This window comes from Cervus canadensis, chromosome 9, assembly GCF_019320065.1.
Source record: "Cervus canadensis isolate Bull #8, Minnesota chromosome 9, ASM1932006v1, whole genome shotgun sequence".
NCBI lineage: Eukaryota > Metazoa > Chordata > Mammalia > Artiodactyla > Cervidae > Cervus > Cervus canadensis.
The window spans coordinates 70,520,708-70,546,701 of NC_057394.1; the positions used below are offsets into that span (position 1 = coordinate 70,520,708).

The following is a 25,994-nucleotide window of genomic DNA, read 5'->3' on the forward strand; positions in this document are numbered from 1 at the left end:
TAGTGAGACAGTTAAAGGCAGTCATCTGGATCTCTTCCTGACTTTTAGATAAGTGACATACCCACATCATTTACTCTTGATAAAGGCTCTCAAGGCTGCTCATTTGCCAAAGACATGTGACTTTTTAACCATGGAAAGTTTGAGAGGTTGCCAGAGCAAAACTCTTCACTCCTACTTGTGGAACTCCCTTCAACACACACACATACACACACATACACAGAAATTTTTGCACCCATTTTTATAGATGTCGCCCATCGCCTGTGCTTCCATCCATTGCTGTTGCAACATCTGCACGTCCATATGTTGTGACATCAGTCTAATCGGCTCCTGCTAGCTCTTCTGTGTTCCCCACACACCCAGGGGACTCTCCTGGTACACCCCCAGGCCCACTGAACCTCCAGAGGATTCCCCCTGGAGGAGGAGGGTCACTGGGATGTGCAGGGAGGTTAGAACACAATGACCCAGTCCACGGGATGAGGACATCTGTCTGGCTGTACTGTTCATTCCTGCCCACGACCTCACAGAAGCCTCCATGGGATCGGGCAATTAATATGGTCAGGACCAAATGCTGCCCAATTTAATTCAATTACTCTTCACCTCGAGAGAAAATATGCTTATTATAGTGACAGGGCCTGGGTGAGGAAGACAGGCTTCTGGCCAACAGTCTGCCCATACGTTGCCAGGCTTCAAGCAGGGTGCAGAGCAGGGGGTGTGAGGAGACGGCGGAGTTCGGTCTGCTGTGGATTGAATGTCAGGACCCGACTACTCAGAGGCAGCTTTGCTGACACTGTGGGCATAGCAGTTACCAAGGAGAAGCCAGGCTTAGCTGTTACATGATAACTGCCTCATTCACCAAATCCCAGGGAGGAAGGGCTGAAGTAGAATGAATGACAGCGGCCAGCAGAGAAAAAGGAACCATTTCCCAAAGCTGGGCTTCCCCAGTGGCTCAGCAGCAGAGAACCTGCTTGCCAATTCAGGAGATGCAAGAGATGCGGGCTCGATCCCTGGGTTGGGAAGATCCCTGGACGAGGGCACGGCAACCCACTCCAGTATTCTTGCCTGGAGAATCCCATGGACAGAGGAGCCTGGTGGGCTACAGTCGATGAGGTCACAAAGAGTCGGACATGACTGAGCACAAACAAAACTTCTTCCCAAAGCTACTATTTTAAGGGAAATTCCTTATTTATGGGTCATAAATCTCTATAACAAATTTGATCACCAAAAAGACCATGTAGACCTTAAATCTCTTTTTTTAAATAAAGCTTTATCTTGGGGACTCCCCTGGCAGTTCAGTGGTTAGGACTTTGTCTTCCAATGCAGGAAGTGCAGGTTTGATCCCTGATCTGGGAGCTAGGATCCCTCATGCCTCTTGGCCAGGAAAAAACCCCAAAACATAAACAACATAAACCACAGAAGCAATGTAACAAATTCAATAAAGACTTTAAAAATGGTCCACATCAAAACAAAAGTCTTTAAAAAAAAAAAAACAAAAAACTTTATCTTGCCCTAATTTGCCCTTCGCCTGCAGTATTTAATAATAATTCACACCACCATCTATACCACATGAACTGCTAACCAGCCACTGTTCAGTGCTGTTTGTAGGGGCAGTTCTATTTAACCACCCCCCTACCATGAACAGTGTGGTATAAAGCCCTCCTTACCCCCATTTTATGATGGGAAAAATAAGGCTTGGAGAGGCTGAGTCACCTGTCCAAGGTCACCTGGCTGGTAAGGGACAGAGTGGACTCCAGTCACACCTGTTGATCACGAAGCCCTTGTTCATGACCATTATTCCAGATTTCCCCTTGGTTTGAATCTTCCATATGTTCTTTTTTTAAGATTTTTTTTTTCATGTAGGCCATCTTTAAAGTTTTTATTGAATTTGTTACAATATTGTTTCTGTTTTATGATTTGGCTTTTTGACCCCAAGGGTGTGGAATCTTAGTTCCCTGACCAGGGATTGAACCCGTGCCCCCCACCTGGAAGATGAAGTCTTAACCACTGGACCACCAGGGCAGTCTCTGACTCTGCCACATCTTCTTTGCCTCTTTTGAATGTATGCACGGCACTGGAGAGAGGTCCTCCCTAATGCTTAGGGGCACATTGACTACCCGAGACCCTGTGTCCACATAGAACCATGTCATCATTTCTTAACCAGCATCGTGGGTTCAAATCCCAGCTCTGCCACTTGCTAACTGTGTAACCGGGAATTCTCAGTGTATGGGCTTTCACATGGAAATGAGAAAAGATATTTCCTCCTAAGGTCGTGAGGGAAGCTGACAGAGTCAACACACTGAAAATGGTGCCTAGGAAAGGTGTTCAGAAATTGCCAGCTATTATTATCACGTCCCTTGTGAAAGCAACTCGTGTAAAAATTGGAAGCAAAGGAGGTTTTCCTTGGTGTTCATGGATTTGCAATACATGCGGTAGTCAGGCTTTAGCTGGCACTGTGGTCATGAATAGTCATACTGGCCAAGGAGCCCTGCCCTGGTTGGGGTGGGGAGGTTGTACTTGTCCCAGGAGACTCCTTAGCACATTCATTTTGAGGTCAAGTGAGCTCTTCTTTTAGCTTGATCTCCTGTCTTAAGCACTAACCGTTTTGACTCAGAAACAGCATGAGGGAGAGATTGGACAACTGGCCCCCTCTCTACCCCCCACCCCATCTCCAGGCCACACCAGGTAACAGCCAAGGGCTCTGCCTTTCACATCCCCTCTGGAAGGAGGGGGACTGCCGGGGGCTAAGTGTCCATCCTGGTAACTGCCCTTCACACATTAACTCTGAGTTTGCCAACATGCTTCCTTTAGATGAAGCGTCGTCTAGCAGCTTTGCGGGGAGTTTTGAAAACTCGAGAAACTCACAGGAATTTCCCCAAGGTCTTACCACACTCGCCCAGATCATTACAGAGACACAGAGGTCTCCCCGAAGCCAGGGTGCAGGCGTCTGCAGCCTGAAGAGATGGAGGGCGAGTGCTTTGAGTCATACTTGAGCTGTTAAGGATGGTTCTTAATCACCACTTGGATTTCTTTCAGGGCCAGGGTCACTTTTTGTAGTTACCATAAATCTAAGCTAATATGCATATCAGTGCATATCAGATAATGTAAGCCCTGGAATCGCTCTCTATAGTGATTCCGGCAGGAGCCATGGCAGATCGCCACTGAGCTGGGAGATAAGAGTTACTTCTCCCCACCGGAGCCCCTCGTGCACGGCTCCACTCGCGCTGAGGAATGGGTGGTGATCTGCTGCGTTCAGTGCCTCTGATGGTCACTTACAGTGTCCTGGCCCGGCCCTTTCTGCTTCCAGATTCCCGGTGGAGAGTCTGGAGCCCACGAACAGCAGCCAGATCGTATGGGTCAGTTTTGTTTGGACATTGTGGAGTTAGGATTCTGAGACAGATGTTTTCATAAAGGGAAGAACTCTTTAGTGTCCTGCCTAGAAGTAGCATCTTCTCCTATGGGATTGCGGCTCGAACAAATGGAGTGAAAATGAACAGAAAAGCGGGAGCCTGGCTTCTCTTCTTCTTCTTCTAAGTACTTATTCAGTTGACTGCGTTGGGTCTTAGTTGTGGCTTGCAGGCTCAGTAGTTGTGGCTTGTGGGCCCGGCTCCTTCATGGCATGGGGGATCTTAGTTCCCTGACCAGGGATTGAGCCCATGTCCCCTGTATTGCAAGGCAGATTCTTAAACACTGGACCACCAGAGACATTTCCTGGCTTCTTTTTTTTTTTTTTTTTTGCTTTACATTTTCAAGTGAGTCCTCCAGACTCTCAGCCTTAGTTTCCCCATTACCATGGTTACTGAAATGGACCATTTCCACAGCCCACCCTTGTATCCTGCAAACAAGTTGGCTTCATCATCTTCAGCGGCCTAAGCCCTCCACTGGTCTGCAATGTACATTTGAGTTATAATTGACAGTATCACTCAGACAAGGAAAAGAAGTGTTTCCAGTTCTGGATGAGCAGGGCTCACCACTGTAGCCGGATATGAGAGGCGCAAGGCTGGTAAACGACGTACATGCCCAGCTCTTGGGGCCTCCAAAGGGACCCTGGGGGAGAAGACGGCGACCCCAGTCAGGTAACCATTTCAGGGGGATAGGGAGCCATGTTACCTAGGTTTCCACACCAGCTGAACTCAGGGATAATTATACGCGATGCAACACAGGGCATAAAACAGATTCACTTAGCATCTGCAAGAGTTGATTGCACCCAGGCCTGCCCAAACTGGCCTTTCTCACTGCAGGGTGTGGGAGAGCAGGGCTGTGCAGGCCCCCTGAGGCTGCTGGTGCTCAGCCGTGGGAGACACGCCAGTTCTCAGGTCTGCTAATGAGTGCTGCGGTGTCTGGCAAGGCCCCGGCCCGCGAGTGAGTGTGACTAATCAGGAACCTTTTCAATAACGCTGACGGTTCATTCTCCTTTCTTTTTTTTTTCCCTCCCTTCCCTGTTCTCTGGGCAGGAGCCGGTTGAAATAAGAGCAAATTAACCTCATTCTGGATAAAGGCAGGGCCTGATAAAGGACCCCTAAAAGGTTTCCCGTGCCCCGTGCCTGCATGTTTTGCAGTCGGGCTAATTATCGGACTTGGGTGGGCCGGCAGGGGATTTTTTTGTGGTCGTTCCCTCCTCTCCATAGGAGGCAGCATCTAAAGACCGTGCCCGGGCATCATTCCACAGGCTGCTTGACAAATAGGCTTCTGACACCAGCAAAGGCAATGTCATTGCGATTATTCTACATGTGTTCCAGCCCAAACTGACGACCCTCCCATTTCCTGTTCAAAGGCTACATTTCATCAAGTACTGTTTCCCTCTCGCATGGAAATGTGAGACCTTAAATGCCCTGGACTCCTTAACTGGGAGTGGGAGCCAAAGAGGGGGGCGACCCTTTTTCAAACTCCTCTCTCTCCCTGCCACCCACTTTGTTGCTTGATAAGTTCATTGTGCTACTAACACCCAAGCCCAACTGTATATTCACTCATGGGGAAGGTGTGTACGTCTGTGTGTGTGTGTGTGTGTGTGTGTGTGTGTGTGTGTATCTCAGAGGCGTCAGTAATGCCATCTGTTGGTTAATGGGTTAGAAGAATTTCAAGCTGGAAGGCAGGTTTTGCTGATGTTGGACCGAAACTTTTAGAAAGGGGTAGTTAGTTGTTTAATTGATGTGGTACCCTCATCATGGACTAGACCTCTGAGAATGACTCAAACACAATTTCTTAATGATAGCGCCAAAGGATTTCATGTTGAGAGACAAGAGCAAGTGAAAGAAATGATGGAGCTGGAAAACAATGAGGTGGTTTTTAACTTTCTTTATTCCCTAAAATAAACACATAGCCTAACTCAACCTTCTTTCTACCTGTTTAATTTAAGCCAGTTTGTTCTCTCTTCTCAGCCTTGCAGGACTACTGATAACTGGCTAGGAGGTCCAAGATGCTAACTAGAGTTATCAAACCTTCTAAGTTAAAACTTGAGACATGTGTTCCAACAGGGGTCAGAATATTCGCAGGAACAATAAGTGAGAGTATTTAAAATGGGAGAGTTCCTTGAACGTTCTGACTGCTAAGCTCTTTTCAGCCTCTGGGCACCTCGTATGTGTAAAGAGTCATGGTTATGGTTTCATGCAGGAGTTGCGACTAGTGATGGGAGACCAGATCTGGCCTTCAGCCACGTTTTATGTTGTAGGCCAGGAGATCCACAGATACCGCTGCACTGGTCGACAAGAACCCAGAAAGGTAGACAAGGGGACATCACCCTTACTTTATGGCAGAGGAAGCCCCTGTAGAGATTCATAGATTATTCAACATGGACGAGCCTTAGGAGGTCTCTTGTGATGAAGATAGTAACCTCCTCAGTAGACCATGCAATCTTTTTCTAATTGTCATCATTATTAGCTCATGTCAATTGAGGGTTACTGCTACAGCACTGTGCTAAGGATTTTTTTTTAATTAGTTATTTTTAATTGGAGGATAATTGCTTTAAAATATTGTGTTGGTTTCTGCTATACATCAACATGAATCAGCTATAGGTATAGGCATGTCCCCTCCCTTTTGAATCTCCCTCCTACCTCCCACCCATCCCACCCCTCTAGGTTGTCACAGAGCATCAGACTCAGGTTCCCTGCATCATACAGCAAATTTCCACCTGCTATCTAATTTTACACATGGTAATGCTTATGTTTCAATGCTACTCTCTCAATTCTTCCCACCCTCTTCTTCCCCCTCTGTGTCCACAAGTCTGTTCTCTATGTCTGAGTCCCCATTGCTGTCCTGCAAATAGGTTCATCTGTACCATCATTCTAGATTCCATACATATGCGTTAATATACGATATCTGTCTCTCTTTCTGACTTAGTTCACTCCATATAGTAGGCTCTAGGTTCATCCACCTCATTAGAATGGACTCAAATCCTGTTATCCTCTCACAACCCTCTGAAGCAGGTGTCATTACAATTCCCATATCTCAGAAGAGTCAATGGAAGAACAGAGAGGTTAAACGCTCTGCCCAAAGTTTCACAGCTGGTAATTGTTGGAGCTGGGATAGACACAGTGGTAGACACAACGTTGCCCTAGTTGTGAAATAATACAATGAGGTCCTGACTCTTAATGTCATATACACAGAATCCACAACCAACTCGATTTCAGACCCCAAACAGTCTCCAGACGCTCGTCATGACCACTGGTCCAGAAACACATAGGGCCACACTCAAGCTCACACTCGCACACAACATGTACATGTGCACTCACGTACACACTTGGGAATAGACTTGCTCTGTTCTGCCTCCCAAACTTGTACATACTCAGGAACACAACAAAAAAGGCAATAAAATGTGGTGCTGTTTCTCCGGCAAGTTCCCTATTCATAAAATGGAACTCGAACATTACCATGACCTAAATTCCAGGGATATTACATAAAGGAGCCTGCTACCGTTTTTGTACTGTGATTGATTCTCCTTGGGAGAACGGAAATGGGTAATTATGCATTGGCATAGCCTCAGGGAACATCAGGTGAATTTAAAAAAAGAAAGTAAAGAAAATTCCACATCAGACCCCTTGAGGACTTCTGTCAATTACCACCTGATCCTGAGCACAAGGGGATTTGTTTTCCCGGGTATTCTTAGGGCTTCTCTGCAGCAAGCCCCTGGCTCTGTCCTTTGCAGAAAGACTCCAGGAGTTACTCTTGCAAAGAGGCCTCCCTCCTGACCTCAGCAGAGCATTGACATCCAGGCCCTGGAGGGTGACTCAGGTGGTCTTGGGGTGGAAAAGAAGAGTGGACTGACTGGAAAAGACCCAGATGCTGGGAAAGATTGAGGGCAGAGGAGAAGGGAGTGACAGAGGACAAGATGTTTGGATTACATCCGACTCAATGAACATGAGTTTGAGCAAGCTCCAGGACATGGTGAAGGACAGGGAGCCTGGCGTGCTGCAGTCCATGGGGTCACAGAGTGGGACACAGTTGAGTGACTGGACAACAACCACTGGAGAAGTGTAGCTGTTGAAGGAGACCCATGCCCTCAGGGGACCCCACCTCTTCCCCGTTCCACTTCCTGCGCCCCTGAAGTCAGCTCCTGGCAGCAGCAGCCTCTGTAAGAAGAAAACCAAGACTCAGTCTCTCATGGATTGATAAGTGGTTCGAAAGAGATGTTAAAGGGAAAATGTCAAAGAGAAAATGTGAAGAAAAGGGAAATGGAGGGGAGTCACGGAAAGAGCCTTCTTGTCAATTTGTTGTTGTTTAGTCACTAAGTCCTGTCTGACTCTTTGCCACCTCATGGATTGTAACTCACCACACTCCTCTGTCCATGGGATTCTCCAGGCAAGAATACTGGGGTGGATTGCCATTTCCTCCTCCAGGGAATCTTTCCGACCCAGGGATGGAACCCAGGTCTCCTATGTGGCAGGCAGATTCTTTACCATCTGAGCCACCAGGGAAGCCCTCTTGTCAATTATCTTAGTGAAAAGACAGCCTCGCCCTGAGAGGACCAGAAGGGCCTCAGCCAGTGTGTTAATTAAGCCAGAGCTGACTGTGATGACAGGCAAATCCCCGCTTGTCACTGATTTAGCACAAAGTTCACTTTGTAAGAGATTGGTTTAAGATGATGCCTCTGTGTTCCAGAGAGTGTTTCAGGGACCCAGGCTCTTTCTTTGGCTTCCCCCTCTGCTGGTGCCTCAATTGTTCACTTCCAGCCAGAAAATGGAAGATGAAAGAGCTCGGAAGATAAGAGGCAGGTTTCCATGGGCCAGGTCTGAGTGACTCAAGGCTCTCCGTCTATATTCCTATACCCAGAACTGAGCCAGGATGGACCTTGTAGACACAAAGTCTGCCACTTCTTGCCCATAACTCTACTGTGTAGAGGGAAGCCTGAATCTTTGATAGGTAGCTCGTGTCATCACTACAACCACTCACATATTACAATATAGCTAATAAGCTTGAAAAGATTGTTTCGGAGGGTTTCAGTCTCCAATTATTCACCCATTTCAAGTGATCACCAACATGCTGTGCAATTTACAGCAGAATTCTGGTTTATTCCACAGGTCAAACAACTGAGAAGGAAAGTTGTGATCATATCATTATATATGAGATTATATTTAGTGTAAATACCATTCTTTTTATGCTGCTGTGATTTTGAAATATTTTCTCTTAGATTCCAGGTCCCTGGAAAAGTTACTGTATTAACTACCTTCAGGACTAGCAGGTTTTTGTGGTAATTTGAAGTTTGTCTATATACTTTATGACATCTCAGAGACTATCTTTGGTTTACCTGTGTTATAGAAACAATGACTTCCCAGGTGGTGCTAATGGAAAAGAATTAGCAGGTAAAGAATCCACCTGCCAATGCAGGAGTCACAACAGGGTTTGATTCCTGGGTTGGGAAGATCCTCTGGAGGAAGAAATGGCAACCTATTTTAGAGTTCTTGCCTGGAAAAATTCCATAGACAGAGGAGCCTGATGAGCTATAGTCCATGGGGCTGCAAAGAGTAAGAATGAAGCAATACAGATACAGTAAGCAAGTCATCTGAGAACTCCTACATTTTAGGCAGGAGGCTGAAGTGAGGTGAGGAGTAAGGGATGTACCTCAAGCTGAATTATCTTACAGGAAAGGGCTAATCTAGAAGTCACACGCAGTGATTTAAAGATTCCTCCAGGGAATCTTTCCGACCCAGGGACGGAACCCGGGTCTCCTACGTAGCAGGCAGATTCTTTCTCAGGCAGATCCTCCCTTTCATACTCTAGTTACAGGTTCATACCTACTGCAAGGAAAGCTGGGAGGCAGACATTGTGGTTGGGTATTTTATGACTGGGATAAAACTGGAGTGCTTTGAGTAAGAAAGAATGGAAGAATGGACTTTGGGTGGGCCATTCAGTCCTTAGCCAAGCGAAGTTATACTTTGGGGGCCATCCTTGGGAATAGGATCTTTGGGCTTCCCTGTGGCTCAGTTGGTAAAGAATCCGCTGGCAATGCAGGAGACCTGTGTTTGATCCCTAGGTAGGGAAGATCCCCTGGAGAAGGGAAAAACTACCCACTCCAGATTTCTGGCCTGCAGAATTCCATGGACTGTATAGTCATGGAGTTGCAAAGAGTCAGACACAACTGAACCACTTTCACTTGGGAATAAAGTCCTAGAACTAAATAAAATTAGTTATAGACAGCAAGGCTAGACTAGGTTTTCCCCAACCAGAGTTGTATTAAATAAGATGAAAATTTCAACTCTGCTATGCATTTTGATTTCCACAGAGTCTCCACACTGCTGTGAAGGTGGCCAGGTGGGACACATCCTATCAGCAAGCAGAGAGAAGAAGCATAGGGTCCAGGGAAGATGGAACTGAAAGGACAGTCTTCTGTTTAAGGAAGGTGCCACAGTGTGATCAAGGGGTGAGAGCAGGACTGCAGAAATGTCTACACCAGGAACCAGGGTTCACAGGCACCATCAGACACTCCAGTGCTTGAAAGGGCACTGGGAAATGACACATGAGGGTTAGGAACCACTCGAAGTGGCAGAAAATCCACCTCGACCCCACTTCACCAGAGAGGGTTCGTCTGCAAAACTGGGGAGGAGGAGTGAGATCGAGTCAAACTCAATCGTGGGGCAGCGGGGACTAAGCAGACACTTTATACTGTCCTTGGAATGTGATCAAAGCCCCTAAATGTATTAGGCTGATCCCCTAATGCAGCCCGCCACAAGGAAGGCTTGGTATCTCTCCTGTCTCCTCCCTCACTCTTTTTGACCAGCTGCGGGGAGTAACTGAGTTCATTGCCTGAGAGAATTAGGTCAGACCAGAGCTGAATATCAAGCTGACAGAGGGGAGTTTGGTGCCAATGTTGATTAAACGAGAAGTGAAAAGAGAGTCTCACTCTGAATCCAAATATGGGAATTTAGAAAGGAGAAGGCTAATATTAGACTGCTTAAAAGTCAGGAAGGGAAGATACACTTATTATCAGAGAATCAGGGAGCTTCTATCCAAGTCAATACTTTACTGTAAAGAAGCCACCTTTTATGTTAATAGGTATTTAAAATACTCAAACTTTAGCCGTTAGGATAAAAATGATTCATTTGCTATCCAGAAATTCTTGAAAAACTCTATCTATTACTGCTCTTCAAATACATATCATGACATGCATTATTAACTGCAGGGCTGTTTCTTAAGTTTTCTAACTCCTATCATTCCAGCCCAGAACTGAAACAGCAACTCCCTGTCATAAAGAGGACAGCCTCTGACCCTGTCCATCCTTCATAGAAATGACAATCTCATTAATGATGCTAAGTTTATATTGTAAATATATTATCACCACTCTCACACCAACTGCTTATGGTAAAAAATAATTACCAATTAGTTTCAGCAAATGCATTATAAAAAGGTAGCTAATTTTAACCATCTTCCTCTTCCCTGTTTTAGGAAAAATAAAAAAGAATTGAGTGCTTCACAGAAAGCAATCTGTTACCTGGAGGAATTTATGATCTTTTAATGATCTTTAATCAGAATTTTTAAGAATCTCCTAAGAATGGTGGTTCAGGTAACAACAAGAAGTGAGTTGCAGTTTCCAGCTTTCCTCTTTCTCCTTGAAATGTAATGGTACAAATAAATTACTTAATTGACTTAACCGTTTCTAATTTATCTAAGATTTATCTAAGATTCCTTACAGGATGTTGTCTGGACATCTATTCTACTCTCTGTCAGCAGGTGTTAATCCTTTTAATACTTTCCCTTTTTTCCTTTCTCCCAGGAAACTTGTTCTTCAGTCTCATACAGGTATCTTGTCCCTGTAGCTCTCCCTTTATTCTCTTTATTTATTTAAAAAATATTTTTATTGATTTATTTAATTTGGATGCAGCAGGTCTTAGTTGCAGCATGTGGGGTCTAGTTCCCTGACCAGGGATTGAGCCCAGGCCCCCCGCATTGGAAGCACAGACTCTTAGATGCTGAACCACCAGGGAAGGCCCTTCTTGCTCTCTTTTGCTCCACCCTCCCTCTGACTTTGCTGCCTCCCTCTTGAGCCCAGACGCTAAGACAGAAGCCTCTCCCCCAGACCCTAGTCTCCCTGGTCCATCTTGTCCTTTGCCATTTTCCAGCAAATCGAGAGAGATCAACTATCTGTGTTCTCTGCTTTTAAACGGGAGAGCCAGATATTGCTGGAGAAAATGGTACATTCTTGTCCGTTGATTCCACTGGTTTCTAACGTCAGTTGTTTCCTTAATACTGTCCAGAAATCTCATCCCTTCCCAAAGAGCTTTTACTTCTTTATGGAGGAGTTAAACATTACCATTCACCACGCCAGCTGCAGTCCGGCTCTGACCCTGGAGTCGCATGGACACAGCTCTTGCCAGGCTCGACAGGACCTTCTCTTTGCTGGGTTGTACTAAATACCACAAGGGAGGATGTTGGGTTGGACAACTGGGGCTCTTCTCTTGACTTTGCTGGTTTTCAGCTGTGTCATTTTGGCGAGTTTTGAAGTCCCCATTTTTTCACTCATGAAACAGATATAAATAGAGAATTGTGAGAATTAAATGAATAATAGAAATAATTTTTAAATTGTAGTCTAACAATATTTATCTTTTACTTGGAGTTTGGTTTGCATGTGTGCTCAGTAGCTCAGTCATGTCCTATTCTTTATGACCCCGTGGACTATAGCCCACCAGGCTCCTCTGTCCATGGGGTTTCCAAGGCAAGAATACTGGAGTGGGTTGCCATTTCCTCCTCCAGGGGATCTCACAGACCCAGGGATCAAGTTCACATCTCCTGAGTCTCCCACACTGGCAGGCAGATTCTTTACAACTGAGCTACCTGGAAAGCCCTGGAGTAGTTGGTTACTAAATACTAATTTAATCACTAGTAAATGAGTTTAAAATTTCCACCTAATTTTTTTTCTATTTGTCCCCTGTTTCCTTTTTTTGACCTGTTCTTACCCTCTTTTGGATTAATCAAACATTTTTTATTATTACATTTGTTACCTATCATCATGATTAATATTATTTTTGTTTGGGTCAGGATATTATAAACTGTGGGATTGAAGATTTGCTTCCAGGAAATTGACAAGGATGAAATTTTTGATCTGGGCAACGTGCTATTATTCTTTTATTTACTGAGCACCTACTTTATACCACATGCTGTTCAAGGCTCTGAGAATCAAACCAGGAATAAACACAGATACATGCTCTGCTCTCATGCAGTTTATCATCTAAAAGAAAAAGAATTCATTTGAATCAGTTCTAATGAGATGGATGAAACTGGAGCCCATTATACAGAGTGAAGTAAGCCAGAAAGATAAAGAACATTACAGCATACTAACACATATATATGGAATTTAGAAAGATGGTAATGATAACCCTATATGCAAAACAGAAAAAGAGACACAGAAGTACAGAACAGACTTTTGAACTCTGTGGGAGAAGGTGAGGGTGGGATGTTGCGAAAGAACAGCATGTATATTATCTATGGTGAAACAGATCACCAGCCCAGGTGGGACGCATGAGACAAGTGCTCCGGCCTGGTGCACTGGGAAGACCCAGAGGAATCGGGTGGAGAGGGAGGTGGGAGGGGGGATCGGGATGGGGAATACGTGTAAATCTATGGCTGATTCATATCAATGTATGACAAAACCCACTGGGAAAATAAATAAATAAATAAAGGAGAAATTGAAAAAAAAAAAAAGAAAAGAAAAAGAGTATGAACTTTAAGCTTAGACAGTCCTGAGTTCAGAAGCTAGCATTTTTACTAACTAGTTGTGTAACTTTAGACAACTGGCTACACATGGGGTATTCAAGCGTAAACCCTGGAGCGATACTCCTGGAGGGTAATTTTGAAATACAGAGATAAGGTATAGAAAACTCTTGCACAGCTGGGGCATGTGGATGGTAATAAGTGTGCTATAATTAATTACCATTATTATAAATTCACCAAACTCTAATCACCTGAATGCTTTGCGACAAATTAGTATTGTTAAACAATGCCAAATGGGGACCATTTCACTCTCACTCTCTCTCTACCTACACTATCAAACTGTTATATGTTTGTATTTTTCTGCACTTTGATTTTCAATTTTGTGAACATGATTTAACTTACCATCCAAGAGTCTGTAATAATAATAGGAGTTGGAATAATAAGAACCATATTATTACTACGTGGGGCAACATTCGCCATCTTCCTCGTGAAGACAGATGTCTAAAGTTAGTGTCATATTACTTCTGGTGGTTATTATTAACTACTAACTTTAATGTTCATGTAAAAAGGATATGCTAGGAAAGCAGGATCCCAACTTTAAAATATAGGAAGTCTCCTACATATGAAGGAGTTCCGTTCCAACAGCACGCTTGTAAGCCCAACTTGGTTGTTAAGTCCCACAAAGTTAGCCTAGGTACCCAGCTAACACAATTGGTTATATAGTACTGTACTGTAATAGGCCTATAATATTTTTCATACAAATAATACATAAAAAACACAAAAAAATAAAGAAAGTATTTTTACTCTTACAATATAGTGCCTTGAAAAATATTGAGTGAACAGGCAAGAAGAGTTACTGACAGAAGGGAGTGGTGGAGGGAGATGGTCAGAGCTGGAAGATAGTAACAGGAGACGGAGGGCAAGCTGCAGTTTCAGTCACGCCTGATGTTCACGGCATAGGTTCTGATTCCCTGTTGGAACCAGATGCATGTTCTCATCTTTGAAAGTTTGCAACTTGAGGGTTCATATGTAGGGAACTTACTGTAGTCCTATCTCCAAATACATCTATTTGGAATCGCATAATTAATTAGCATAAAATCCCTTTTCAAATTCTCTGGCTCCCAACTACAATTTTCACATGGGATGGACTAGAAATTCAAACTCTGTAATTATCACTATGTCAGAGTTATTAGTGGCACTTCTGTATATGTATCAGTTATGTAATATCACCTAATGTCATTCAATAATATGTGCTTTTGACTCTATCTCCTAAGAATGTTTCCATTAAAATGTTGACTGATTATATTGCGGTGGGGGTGGGGCAGTTGTTAGTGATGGTTCTGGAACTTTACTTTGCATAAGAATCACCTGGAACTCTGCTCAGTCTTATGTGGCTGCCTGGATGGGAGGGGAGTTTGAGGGAGAATGGATACATGGATATGTATGGCTGAGTCCACTTGTTGTTCGCCTGAAGCTATCATAACATAGTTTATAGGCTATACCCCACTATAAAATAGAAAGTTAAAAAAAAATAATCACCTGGGAAGAAACAGGAAGTGAGTGAGGGCGTGTTTGGGGTATTGTTATAAATACAGATTCCTGGGTTCCACTCCCTAAGACTTCAGTTGGCAAGCTGACCATGAATAATCTCTTAACCTAAAGTGAGAAATTTTCCACAGTTTTGGGAATTCCAGACTACCTGACCTGCCTCTTGAGAAATCTGTGTGCAGGTCAGGAAGCAACAGTTAGAACCGGACATGGAACAACAGACTGGTTTCAAATAGGAAAAGGAGTACATCAAGGCTGTATATTGTCACCCTGCTTATTTAACTTATATGCAGAGTACATCATGAGAAACACTGGGCTGGAGGAAGCACAAGTTGGAATCAAGATTGCCGGGAGAAATATCAATAACCTCAGATATGCAGATGACACCACCCTTATGGCAGAAAGTGAAGAAGAACGAAAGAGCCTCTTGATGAAAGTGAAAGAGGAGAGTGAAAAAGTTGGCTTAAAGCTCAACATCCAGAAAACTAAGATCATGGCATCTGGTCCCATCATTTCATGGCAAATAGATGGGGAGACAGTGGAAACAGTGGCTGACTTTATTTTTCTGGACTCCAAAATCACTGCAGATGGTGATTGCAGCCATGAAATTAAAAGACACTTACTCCTTGGAAGAAAAGTTATGACCAACCTAGACAGCATTTTAAAAAGCAGAGACATTACTTTGTCAACAAAGGTCCATCTAGTCAAGGCTATGGTTTTTCTAGTAGTCATGTTTGGATATGAGAGTTGGACTGTAAAGAAAGCTGAGCGCCAAAGAATTGATGCTTTTGAACTGTGGTGTTGGAGAAGGCTCTTGAGAGTCCCTTGGGCTGCAAGGGGATCCAACCAGTGCATCCTAAAGGAGATCAGTCCTGGGTGTTCATTGGAAGGACTGATGTTGAAGCTGAAACTCCAATACTTTGGCCACCTGATGTGAAGAGTTGACTCATTGGAAAAGACCCTGATGCTGGGAGGGACTGGGGGCAGGAGGAGAAGAGGACGACAGAGGATGAGATAGTTGAATGGCATCATCGACTCAATGGACATGGGTTTGGGTGGACTCTGGGAGTTGGTGACGGACAGGGAGGCCTGGCGTGCTGGAGTCATGAGGTCACAAAGAGTCGGACACGACTGAGCGACTGACCTGAGCTGAAAGTGAGAAATTCAGTAGGCATCTTTTACTTCCTGTGTCTGTTCCCAGGAACAGAACTGTGGCTGTGATTTCTACTCAATGGTTATCCTTCAAAACTCATCTCATCATTTCTCCTGAGGTTATTGCAACTTAACCTTGATCCTGCTTAACCTTTTTATAAATGATTATTTTTTAAGAGGCTAAATGAGCCAGATTTCTTGGACTGAAAATGGAGTCATGCAAACTGATAATTTTAACTATAATTTACACGAAAAATGTGAAATAAAAAATATTGAATCAACGCTTGGCAAAAGTAGAATTCAAATCAACTACAGAAGTGTTTGTTGAAGACCTGTTGAGGTTCATTTTTTTTTTTTTTTTTAACATGGTGTCTGCCACCTTTCTTGTCTAGCTCATAGTGGACACTCTATGTCTTCTTTGAGTTGATTCATTTAAAAATGAGTTCTTTTGATGCGTTCAGTGAAAATGCATGGTACACAGTTAGAAGCTCAGACGTGAGTCAGACTCTGGGCTCTAATCCTGTTTTGCTATTCACCACCCACCACTGTGTGATTTGGAGGGAAATTGACCTTCTCTGTGCTTCTCATTTTCTTCTTTTCCAAATGGGGCTAACAGTAGTACCTAATTCATGCGATGGTTGTAGGCAGTCAATGGAATAGCATGAGGAATGGGTTTATCTCAATGTCTGGCACTTCTTAAATGCTCAAGAAAAGCCTGCAGGACACACATGGGCAGAGCCTGGATGGACTGATGGAAAAAGAAGCTTCAGATCCACTGACAAACAGTATCTAAGGATCAGGTCTGGGAATCTTTTATTTTTTTTTAAAATAAGTCTTCCTTTATTTTTTTCTTTCAGAAATTAGTCTTGCTTACTTTATAATACCTAAATGATACAGACATAATTAGAATATAAAAAATAAAAATTCTAGACCTCTTAACTCCATAATTCAATTCTACCTGGAGATAAAAAATTTTCTACAGTGTACATACCTTTTTCAAGTATAGATATAGATTGTATAGATATAGGTGTGGATTAACGGGTTAATAGATGGACAGACAAGTGATAAAGCAAATTTAGTAAAATGTTAGTAAAATGTTAGTGGCAGAATCTAGGTGATGGATATATGTGTTCTATTAATTTTTATAAGTGTTCTTTTAATTTTGCTGTTTAGCTGAGATTTTTCACAATAAAATATTGAAAAAATAACATGACATTCTTAGGTAGAGATTTCTATTGTTGTTATTTAGTTGCTAAGTCATTTTCAACTCTTTTGCGACCCCATGGACTGTAGTCTGCCAGGCTCCTCTGTCCATGGGATTCTCCAGGCAAGAATACTGGAGTGGGTTGCCATTTCCTTCTCCAGGGCATCTTCCCAACTCAGCGATTGAACTCATGCCTCCTGCTTGGCAGGCAGATTCTTACCACTGAGCCACCTGGGCATCACATAGAGATCTCTATAATATTTATTAAATAGGAAAGACCAGGTTACAGAATATAATGTATGTTGTGACACTAGTTTGTTAAGTAGATGTTTATATTTATAAATTATATTATTGATATAATAATGGCATATAGACATAGATAAGGTTGTAGAGATCTATCTTTTAAGTCTGTATATTACCCAGATCTATATCCTTATAAAAATCTATATCTGGGACACAAGATATAGCTTTTACATATGGATTTGGAAAAGCTAAAAATGAAAAAAATGCATCTTTATATTCATACAAATGTTAACCAAAAGAAAACTGGTGTAGTTATAATTGTATCGAAAGAGTGGAGTTTGAGAGAAAAAGTATTACTAGAAGAAAAGCACATTTCATAAAGATAAAGTAGTCAATTCATCAGGAATATAATAATTCTAGATTTATATGTTTTTAATACAGTAGCCTCGAAATATACAAGGAAAAATCAACAGAATTAAAAGGAGAAATGGACACAGCAGCAGTAACAAAGGGAGATTTTAACAAACAGACAAAAGTCAATAAAACCAAGTAGATCTGTGCATCATAACTAGCAGACTTAACCGTTTCTGAAGAAAATACTTATCAAAATAGACAATATGCTAGGCCCTAAAGCTCTTGGAAAACTTTGAATGATTGAAATCATTCAGAGACTTCATGTTCTTTGAAAGATCTTTTACTGACATTATGGGTAGAAATATATAAAAGAAAGCAAATGATATAAATGGAACTAGTAAATGGAACTTAGTAAATATTTGGAACTGAATGAGAATGAGAATATGTATATCAAAACTTGAAGCTTAGAGCATGCGGCTGAAGCCATGGTTAGAGAGACATTCGTACTTTTAAATGCACAGAGTAGAAAAGAAAGGCTGAAATTTCAATGATCTAAGTATCCAGCAGGGACTTCCCTGGTGGCTCAGCAATAAAGAATCTGCCTGCAATGCAGGAGAGCCAGGTTCAATCCCTGGGTCGGGAAGATCCCCTGAAGAAGGGAATGGCTAGGTACTCCAGTACTCTTGCTTGGAGAATCCCATGAACAGAGGAGCTTGATGAGCTATAGTCCACGGGTTCACAATGAGTCAAACATGACTTAGTGACTAAACAACAACAAGTATCCAACTCAGAAAGTTAGATCATTTGAAGCCAAGTAAAGTAGAAGGAAGGAAATAATAAACATAAGAACCAACTTCAGTGAATTGGAAGGCAAATATACACTGTACATTAGATTCAACAAAGCTAATATCTTAAAAGTGAATTTCAAAAAGAAAATGTATAATTTCCTAGCAAGACTGATCAAGAGAACTTAGGAGAGGGCATAAGTGATTCTTATCAGGAAGTAAATAAGGGCTTTTTGTTATGATTTGACAGACATTAAAAAGATAATGAGGTTATATAAACATCTTTATGCCAACCAAGTTGAAAATGTATGATATATGAACTGACAGAAAAACAAAACTTGTTCAAATAGATAAAAATAGAAAATCTACAAACACTGAGGAGTCCACTATCTGTTAAAGAAATTGAATCTTACTAAATACCATGATGATGATGAAGATGCCATCTGGAGAGGTTCTTAGACCCTAGCTTCCATTTTTAATGTTGTGGGATTTTTATTAGCCTAGTGCCTGGATTCTCTTATCTGTTCCTCCTGACAGGAGAAGCAATTACCTAACAGGATTTGAAGGAAGAAACAACGCAAGCTCAGGTCAGTTTTAGTGATTAGAACCTTGCCTGACAATTAATATTCTGGCCTGGAGAAGTCCATGGACCGAAGTCCATGCTGTTGCAAAGAGTCGGACATGACTGAGTGACTTTCACTTTCACTTTCAATAAATGTTAGTTGTTACTTTGTTTAGAAAAAAATGAATCCTTATTTGGTGCCAGAAGTGACCTAAATGCTTTACATTGCTTTATGTGGTATAACATGTAAAAGAAATCTTTGAGGTAAGTTCTATGATTAATTGCATTTGGGACTTCCTGGTGGTCCAGTGGTTAAAACTCTATGTTTCAAATGCAGGGGACGCAAGTTTGATCCCTGGTCGGGGAAATATGTTCCCACATGCCACGTGGTATGGCCAAAGTAATGATAATAATAATTAAAAAATAAAGATATATTCTAAAAAAAATTACTCTTATGTTACAGATGAGGAAATCAAAATTTGGGAAAGGTAAGTGGCTGTCTAAGGTTATATGCCTTGTGGGGTCTGATCTCAGAGTATACAACTCCTTGCAAATATAAGACATTGGTGGGTCTTATAAGATAAGTGGGTCAAACAAAAGAGAGCAAAGGATTGATGTGCATTTGTCACTATTCCTAGAGAGGAAATTTAGGGTGAGTGTCCTACTGATGGTCAACCAATAGCATCTAATCCCAAGAAAATGAGAGTGTATGATGTTTAAAAGGACTCAGTTTAACAGAAGTAATATTCAAAACATTACATATTCATGGAACACCAAGCATGTCCAAGAGTCTTCATGAACCATATAAGCATCACATCATTAAATGTGAAAACAATTGGGTCTTTTCGAATATCGCTGTCTAACTTTCGGGTCTCCCTCCAACTCCAGTTCTCTTTGGAGTTTTATCTCCTCCATAAGAAGGTTTGGGACCTGATCTAGATCAGTTCACGCTTATAAATGGTTCCAAAGTCATTTTTGTTTTCTCTTCCCTTCCACTAAGCTGAGCTAGCCAATGCCTTCACAGCCTTGCAATCATGCTTATCATACAAGCTTTTCCTAATCATTCCTGAAAAGGAGAAGGCAAGGTCTTTTGGGGAAGTATATATGATATTTGAAGCGCTTCTTGGATCAGTGTTCGCTGGAAAAAAATGTGATTTTTATAAAAGACAAAAACATACAAACCCCTTTAGCAAATTTGGATCTTACTGACATTCATGCAGGTGTTTGGAAATGTTTACAATCTGAATTTGAGCCGGGAATTAGAAAGCTATGCTTCTTACACTTTAGTGGGAGAGTATATGTGATAGGGAATTTTCAAGACAACATTTATTTCTGGAACCAAAATTGAATAATACTGAAAAGGAGCATGCATGCCTGCTAAGTCACGTCTGGCTCTTTGCTACCCCATGGACTGTAGCCCACCAGGCTCCTCTGTCCACTGGATTCTCCAGCAAGAATACTGGAGTGGGTTTCCATGCCCTCCTCCAGGGTATCTTCCCAACCCAAGGATCAAACCCGTGCCTCTTGCATTGGCAGGCAGGTTTACCACTAGCAACACCTGGGAAGCCCACTGAAAAGGGGTCTAGGCATTAAATTTCAAAGTGCTGTTCAAATAAAGTTAAGTTATCCCAGTATCCGGAATTAAGGAATTAACAAACATTTGGAATATGTGAACAAAATTGGAAACACTTTAAAGGTTTTTTTTTAATGTATTGTATTTGCATGAAGTCTTTTTAATAGAATAAATCTGACTATAGCATGTTAAGTTTATCAAAGTGTTACTTTGATATATATATATATTGTAATGATTGCTGAAATAGTGATATTTGTCACATTACATAATTATAGCACAATATTATCACCTATAGGGCTTCCCTGATGGCTCAGGTGGTTTAGAATCGGCCTGCAAAGCAGGAGAGTCATGTTCGATCCCTGGATCAGGAACATCCCCTGGAGAAGGGAATGGCAACCCACTCCAGTATCCTTACCTGGAGAATTCAATGGACAGAGGAACCTGGTGGGCTACAGTCCATGAGGCTGCAAAGAGCTGGACACAACTAAGTGTCAGAGAAAAAAATCATCTATTACTTTATTCATTATGCTGTGCATTAGATCTCTAGGGTTTATCTCCTACTTGTTACAAACTTGTACCTTTAACCACTATCCTTATCCCTGCCACCCCATCCCCTGGTAATCACCATTTTACTCTCCTGGGTTTTGTTTTGTTTTTTAACATATTTAACATTTTATTTTTGTTTGTTTATTTATTTATTTATTGGCTGCACTGCACGACTTGCAGGATCTTGGTTCCCTGACCAGGGACTGAACCCGGACCCTCAGCAGTAAAAAGCTTGGAGTCCTAACCACTAGTCTGCTAGGGGATTCTCTATATTTAACTTTTTTAGATCCCAGATAGAATCTTTGTCTGACTTAGAAGTTGTCCAAGTCTTGTCTTTGTCTGGCTTAGACGTTTTCTTTTTAATGACTGATGTGCTGTGTCTTTGGGCAAGTTCAAATCTATGCTTAGAGACCTCAGCTTCCCTATTTGCAATTTGGACTCCATAAAGCACATAGACATGGAAAGAAGATTTTTATAGAATGCCTATATTTCACTTTGGCTTTCTTGCATACGGCAGCTATAAAACCACAAATAGCCCAGCCAGATTTTCCTTATGTCTGGGCTTCCCACCCAGGAGCAAGTAAAACACTTTTCAAAAGTACTATTAGCTCCACTGAATTGCTACTTCCTCGTATTATATGGAACCCAGGTGGTTTTTAAGTGTTAACACAACTTCCTCAAAACTGCTTCTCTGGCTCCCAGGGATTAACTCAGATGCTTGGAAGGTAAGCTTTGCTCATTATTTTAACATTTTCTGTAGCTTCTCTGCAGGGTAGATTCATTCAGGCCACCCCAGAGTTTCCATTTTATAAGAATGCCCCTTCCCAAAGAGAAAGAATATTTATGGAGCTTGCTCTGACAGCTCTGAAACGAAAGTGATAAAAAATTGTTTAAATTGCCAATCTGAAATTAATGTTCCCTTTCCAGTAAGAAAGAATGTTTTTATGAAGCTTGTTCTGACACTTCTAATATTATAACATTTTAAGCCTGACCTTCTGAAATGAAGGGAAAATAGTTCAAGTCTCTGTGGTCTAGGTATGACATGTGAGGTGTTAGAAGAACATACTCTCGCGGTCCTTCCATTGGCTTTGTTGTTTCTTTTCCCTTGTTTTCTTCCTTACGTAGAAATGGTACCCAAAATTCAGGCCTTGTGCCTTTTCCCTCTTTCTCCCCAAACTCTCTTTTAGGTTTATACATTCATACAGGGATTTTCATAGAGTGCGAGTCTATGAAAATCATAGCAACTTGCAATCCTGAATTACTCCAAAATATTAAGTAAAAGTCTGTGTGTTTCACTGGCAAACACCATCAGAGGGAAAAAGAAAAAGGAAGCTTACATAGGAGGTATGGAAGAAGAAGAGAAGAAAAGACAAAAGGGGTAGATTTTAAAAGTTGGTGAAAACATGACATACATTCCCCTTGTTTCCAGAGAAACCATCAGTCACCTAGAATTCTTCGGCAAATCCCTCACCAGAAATGCGAGTAAGACTCTCCATCAAAAACCAGAGGAGAAGCACTCATTGCAAAACTGAGAAAAACATTATTTTGCTCAGGCTTATAAAAGTAAATACATTTATAAAGGAAAATAAATTCTTTATAGAATTTCTATAAAGGCCCTTTCCAACTCCATTTATATAAATATATATTCCATCTTGCTGATCCACGAGGAAATCAAATATATTTTCAGAATGGTAAACTGAACAAAACTATTACACTTGTGTATGCATGGAGGGGAGTGCCAATGACCATGAGTGATAAACAGTAGGTAATAATGGTATGGGAGGTAAAAGTCTACCTATTAATATACTATTTGTAACTATTAAATCCCAGACTTGAGAAAGAAAAAACGGTTTGTTAAATTACACATTCAGTGACATAACTTTGGTATCTGAGCAAACTTGCATAAATAAAATCTGTGTGTCAAGGGCTTCTGACAGATGAAACAGCTTAAATTTTACTCCTGGGGCTTCACCAGGTCTCCAGGACCGCAGTTGAAATGATAGCTTAGGATTGTTCAGAAATATACAGTTGATCCCTTAGGTAGATTATATATGAAGCTATGCTTTAAGCATTTGCAAAATTTATAGCACCGTAAATTGGTATTGAATTCCAAAGTGTTTGAACCTCAAGATAGAGAAAACAATACTGTGGACTTAAAAAATAACATTGTTTTCTATTAAAGCATATACATGCATTAGAGAAAATTTAGGAGATGTACATAAGCCAAAAGAAGAAGAAAGCATGCATAATTCTAGCATTAAGAAATCAAGACCACTGTATATCTCATTACATATATTCTTTTCTCCATTGTTTATAATGGCCACATGGTATCGCACTGCATGGATATACCGTAGTTGATTTAACCAGCTCCTCAATGCTAGGGATTTAGGGTTGTTTTCCTTTTTTTGCCAAAATTCATCAAGTGACAACGAATACCCCTGTAACATAAATCTTTGTACAGATCTGTTTGCTCCTCTGCAATTAAATTTGGGCAGAAAGAGAATTTACGTGAAGAGAATATTTAAAGCATGTAATCATTTTAAAGCTACCCTCCAAACATTTGAGTTTTATTTTGATGGTCAGAATTCCATATAAGGAGAGTTTATCTTAGATACAGGGCTTCCCTGGTGGCTCAGAGGTTAAAGCGTCTGCCTGCTGTGCAGGAGACCTGGGTTTGATCCCTGGGTCGGGAAGATCCCCTGGAGAAGGAAATGGCAACCCACTCCAGTATTCTTGTCTGGAGAATCCCATGGACGTAGGAGCCTGGTGGGCTACAGTCCCACGGGGTCGCAAAGAGTTGGATGCAACTGAGCGACTTCATTTCATTTTCATCTTGGATACTACTCTAAGAAGGGAGATGAATTTAATACTACAAGTTCTTGGTGGAGTTTACTTGCAAAGTATGCCATGGCACAGGATTAAAGAACAGAGTCGGAGGGCACTCCCAAATAAAGCAAGGTTTTCCTACCCCTTTGGGGGTAGCTGCATCTTCCCGTGGGCTTCCTTAGTGGCTCAGTGGTAAAGAATCCACCTGCCAATGCAGGAGAGAAGGGTTCCATCTCTGGGTCAGAAAGATCCCCTGGAGAAGGAAATGGCAACCTGCTCCAGTATTCTTGCCTGGAGAATCCCATGGACAGAGGAGACTGGAGGGCTGCAGTCGGTGGGATCTTAAAGACATTCGGACAAGACTGAAACGAATTAGCATGCACTCATATCAAGGATCAAGTCAGCTCTAGGGGAAATAAATTCTGAAACTGTTAACAGCCTGTGATTCTGAGTAATGGAGATGGAGGGAGGCAAACTTTTTATTTGGGGCTCTATTGTCTGGATCTTTTACAAATTACTATTATGCGTATGCCTTGCATTTGTAAAGGAAAAGAAACTTAAAATAACTATAATGGATATAAACTTTAAAAATAACTGGCTTAGATTTCAGGTCTTCAGGCTGTGACTCAACAATCTTAATCTCTTAAAGAGGCTGACTTCTTAGACCGTGTAGCAATAATTGTTGCTGTTGTTACAAATTAACATCTATTAGCAATAACAAAAAGGTTTGTAAAATAAAAAATTAGATATCATTTATAGCAATTTCTTCAAAATCCAAATAGCAATGGGAAATACAGAAAACAATATAAGCTTAAAACAGATCCTTCTTATCTTCCCCCCATAAATCACATTGTTTTCTTCATTCTCAAAAAATTTAATATAAAACTAGTTTAGAATAATAATACCAAATACTAGTACTATTAAAGCAATGTCTCACAAAAATCACTGATGTTTGAATTCTATTTCATAGAGATATACTTTTCTTCTTCATTCTCTAGCCCAGGTGAAATGAGAGTGAATCTTAAAAAGCATTTTGTTAGTGTTCCTTGTTTATTAATAGGGGACCAAGAAGACCTTTTAAAATAAAATGTAATTCAATAGAACTAGTTTGAAAATAAATAGAGCACATGTGGTTAAACTTTGCTTTTGAAATTAACCTATCAGGCGCAGATCTCTGTAATTAAAGATTCCTAATTCACAATTCTCTGAATCACTGCATTTGGCAGGCAAATGCCAGTAATTTTCATTTCACAACACAGTGCCTCAGACAGTAATAAGCCAGAACGAAACACATGCAGGTTTAATCAGGTAACAAAGCATGTCAAATACTTACCCTGAAACAAGGGAGTCTGGCACATGAAGTGTGAGCCTCCGAGAAGTCCCTTAGGGGATGTTATATGCTCTGATCTGTACCTTTTCACAGCTTCTGTTGACACCTTTAAGAGGAAAAAAAAAAAAGTCTCCACCAGAACAGGCATCAGTATTCAAAATAAATCACTCTCGATGGGACTTCTGGGAGCCAAAGATATAAACACAGACACACACACACACACACACAGACATGTGCGTGGACACAGATGCATAAGCACACACGTGCACATTCACATACAAATAATATATCAGTGCAAACATAGAGGCAGGTAAGTAAGTGAAGGGCATTTAAAGAATGATCTTTGTTTAAGCAATTTTGGTTTAAGTGCCATAATAAGAAAAAATGCTACATTTAACCCTTAGGAAACTATGTAAAAGTTTGACTTTGGTCTATAGGTCTATATATATATGGGTTTCCCTGGTGGCTCAGTGGTGAAGAATCTGCCTGCTAATGCAAGAGATGCAGTTTCGATCCCTGGGTTGGGAAGATCCCCTGGAGAAGGAAATGGCAACCCACTTCAGTATTCTTACCTGGAGAATCCCATGGACAGAGGAGCCTGGTGATCTACAGTCCATGAGATCTCAAAGAGTCAGACATGACTGAAGTGACTTAGCGTGTATATGTATCATATATATATACTAGCTGTTTCAGAGCCCAGAGATAAAGCCAGCAAGGTACTGCTCTTAGAAGGAGAACCA

The 25,994-nt window shown here is 41.5% G+C and overlaps 1 long non-coding RNA gene across 1 annotated transcript in view; it reads left to right on the plus strand.

The window, feature by feature from the left end:
- Positions 1–10,306, plus strand: part of LOC122447340 — a 48,197-nt gene extending 37,891 nt beyond the window's left edge. The window contains exon 3 of the long non-coding RNA XR_006271195.1: positions 9,710–10,306. This is a non-coding gene — a long non-coding RNA (uncharacterized LOC122447340). The remainder of the gene's footprint in view (positions 1–9,709) is intronic.
- Positions 10,307–25,994: the final 15,688 nt, after the last annotated feature.